We start from the raw sequence: 3,984 nt of genomic DNA, 5'->3' as shown, positions 1-3,984 counted from the left end.
TGAGAAAACTTATATGTTGTTTCTTTGCAAAGGGATTTTTATATGATCAAAATGAATTAGAAAGTCGTCCACGTAAAGTGGTATGGATAAAAAGGTGAAATAATAAATGGAGAAAATAAAGAAATTTATTTTTTAAATAAAATTTTAATTTGTGAGTTGTTTTTAGTGTTATTTTTTGGAAGTTTTTCGGGTGAGTATTTTTTGTCTAATTTCTCTAAAATTTGTCAGGGATTTATTGAAATTACAAGTTTGATAGGTATCCCCTACATAATCAAAGTGTCCTATAATTTGGCGGTGGGTTTATTCAATAGTTTGTAAATTAAGTGTTTAGAAGGGAATCTGAACCTAATTTTATAATTGATAAGTACAGTTTCATTTTAATTTACCTTTTTTCTTTTTTTTTTGTTAAGCTGCGTGAGTCTTGAGATGATTGATTGAATGATTGCAAGCTTGAGATGATTGAATGATTACAAGCTTAACTTTCTAGTTTGAGAAATGGTTACGTGTGGACACCTAGGTCGTCATAATCATAATCAGCTAGAATGGCACTAGCCAGCGCTTAACATGGTTAGATTTTTTCTCCACAAAGAGTGTCTTAACAATAAAGTTCATCACCATCTATTCTACACATTGTGAGCAATTTACTATTTACATATTCAATTTAGAATTCTCACTCAAGAAAAAGTGATTTTGTACAATATTATGAATGTGTTTCCTAAAATAAGGATTTAAAGAAGAGAATTTTCTCTTAATCTTTGAACTTTTTTCCAGAAGGTGGCAAAACCTATCAAACTCAGGTGTCAAACCAACAGTGAGGACAGCCATCTCTGGCTGCTATCCGCGAATGTCGAACCAACAGTGAGGACAGCCATCTCTGGCTGCTATCCGCGAATGTCGGTTTGACTCATCACCGTTATCAAGGAAAACCACGCCACCTGTAATAACCCGCTCGTGTCCGTAAGAGAGCAGGCTTTCACTCCTGCCAGATGCCTCTGGGTCTTGGGCCGTTAACCTTAGCCAAGCAGAAGCAGTTTTACGGCATACTCCAGGCCGACTTAATCTTTGAACTTATAAATAAAATTCTATTTTATTTACTTTCTTTTTCATAATTAAAAGTTATGGAAAGTGTAAAGTTTTATGTAAATTAAGGATTTACTAGAGGAGATGAGTTTGATCAAGATTTAGTTTTTAACTAATATTGTTAATATTTAGTTTCCTTACATTAGGGATTTGGAAGAGAGTTTTCATCCAATTTTCTACTTGTTTGTTCTCTTTTGTATAGAGTAGTTTAAATCTTTTACATTTTTCCTTTTCCCATTCATATTTTTGGATGAGTTTTTTATTGCAAATTTGAGTTGTGAAATATGTAAATATTATATTTTACTTTCTTGCTTTTTCCAGGCATATCTTTGGGTGAGTTTTTTGAATGGTAAATTTGAGTTTTTAAATATGTAAAGAGTGAGTGTCCCATTGTTTTTAGAGTTTTGAATCTTTTGTGAATTTCAAATAATGAAAAATGGTGATCTCACCAAGAATGGTATCTAAATGTTCCACATTCTTGTCTTTTCCCAACATATTTTTGGATTGTTTTATGAGTTTCTTGAATGGCAATTTTGAATTTGTGAAATATGTAAAGAGTATGTTCTACTTTTTTGCCTTTTCCAAGGCATATCTTTGGATGTGTTTTTTGAATGGTAGATTTGAGTTGTTAAATATGTAAAGAGTGAGTGCCTCATTGTTTTTAGAGTTATGAATATGTTTATGCATTTCAAATGGAGTTGTCTTTAGTGCGACTTTTTGGAATTTTATCTCTCAAGTTAATTAGACCGGAAAAACTCTCCAAAAAAGCTTCCGAAAAGTCTCACTAAAGACAAATGCGTTTCAAATAACTAAAAATGGTGATCTCACCAAGAATGGTATCTAAATGTTCCACATTCTTGTCTTTTCCGAGGCATATTTTTGGATGAGTTTTTTGAATAACAATTTTGAGTTTGTGAAATTTGTAAAGAGTATGTTCTACTTTTTTTGCCTTTTCCGAGACATGTTTTTGGATGAGTTTTTTGAATGGAAATTTTGAGTTTGTGAAATTTGTAAAGAGTATGTTCTACATTTTTGCCTTTTCCGAGACATGTTTTTGGATGAGTTTTTTGAATGGAAATTTTAAGTTTGTGAAATTTGTAAAGAGTATGTTCTACCTTTTTTGCCTTTTCCGAGACATATTTTTGGATGAGTTTTTTAAATGATCTCACCAAGAATGGTATCTAAATGTTCCACATTCTTGTCTTTTCCGAGGCATATTTTTGGATGAGTTTTTTGAATGACAATTTTGAGTTTGTGAAATTTGTAAAGAGTATGTTCTACTTTTTTGCCTTTTCCGAGACATGTTTTTGGATGAGTTTTTTGAATGGAAATTTTGAGTTTGTGAAATTTGTAAAGAGTATGTTCTACTTTTTTTGCCTTTTCCGAGACATATTTTTGGATGAGTTTTTTAAATGGCAATTTTGAGTTGTGAAATATGTAAAGACTATGTTCTATATTTTTAAATGAGTTTTTTAAATGACATATTTGAGTTGTTAAATATGTAAAGTGGGTGTCCCATGTTTTTCACGGTTTTAAATAGTTCATGCATTCAAAAATGCATTACAAATAACAAAAAATAGTTATCTCACCAAAAAAAATATCAGTGCATTTTACAAACAAAAAACCTAAAATAGTTAGACTTCACCATTTACCATTTTCAATATTTCGGAATTCTTATTAAAATGGGTCTAAATTGGAATGCATGGTCAATATTCTAATAATTCTATGACTTATGTAAATTAAATATTTAGAGGAAAATTTTCACCTAAAGGGAGGTGAGTTTGCCCAATACTATTGATATTTAGTTTGTGGTTTAGAATTGTCATGCTATTAATATTTAGTTTAGTTTGTGGTTAATTGGGTTATTTTATTTTCTTTTTATGGGGATATGTGTGAATAATGAGAGAAGTGTCACAATTTGATAGTCAAACTTTTTGTCATTTAACATTTTGACAACTGAATATAGATAATGAGCTTTTATCAAAAAATTGAGAAGAGTGAGAGGGAGATACAATGATTCTTGTTGATAGTTTGGCAATGGGTTTCTTGCATCACCTTTCACAACAACTTTCATGATGCCTCTAGACAACAATTCGTCATTTACTACCTTATGTTACTCTACAAGAGCATGAGCAATGTCACCTCGGTCATTTTGGGTTTGGCTTATATAATACTCCAATTTCAATACCCATATTAGTAATGTATGTTTACATATGATGAATGGTCATGGGGAAAATAATGTAGTGCCTTGAATAATAATATTAAAAATGAATCATTGGTTGTAGAGAGACAATGATAGAGTCATAGAGGGATATGATTCCACGAAAGAAGGGGCTAAAGGGGCCAAGCTATATTTAGAACATGTCATGAGAATCAAATTAGATAACAACAAATGCATATTAAAGAAACTTACTTTTACCTAAAGACACATTAGATCATGTTGATCTTAACTAACTCTCAAGTGTCTAAAATCCTAACATTCCCCCTTAATAACAACCGGGATAGGATTGAATGATTTATAAAGGTGACTCAATAGGAGAAGAAATGAGGTGTTAGAGCCTAATCCCTCTTAACAATAACTCATTAAACTCCTACTATAGATCGAAGTTTAGAAAAATTTGCTTCTATGGGAGACTTTGTGAAAATGTCTATAGCTTGATCAATTATCAAGCAAAAGAGCTCTTCAATAACAAAATCATTAATGAGCATTTTGATGAAGTGCATTTATAGCTCAATGTGTTTGTTGTGCTAATGTTGAGCTCTATCTTTATCAAGCTTGTTGACACTCTAATTGTTGCACTAGAGGGTGGTTAGATGTTACTATTGGAATTCAAACTCTAAAAGGAACTATCAAATCCAAAAGGCATTTTGACTTACATTAATAGTTGCTAAATCTTTGCTTTT

This window comes from Pinus tabuliformis, chromosome 9 (assembly GCF_031772625.1).
Source record: "Pinus tabuliformis cultivar Carrire ecotype Pingquan chromosome 9, CPIR1, whole genome shotgun sequence".
Classification (NCBI taxonomy): Eukaryota; Viridiplantae; Streptophyta; class Pinopsida; order Pinales; family Pinaceae; genus Pinus; species Pinus tabuliformis.
Note: the sequence above shows the minus strand (reverse complement) of the source record.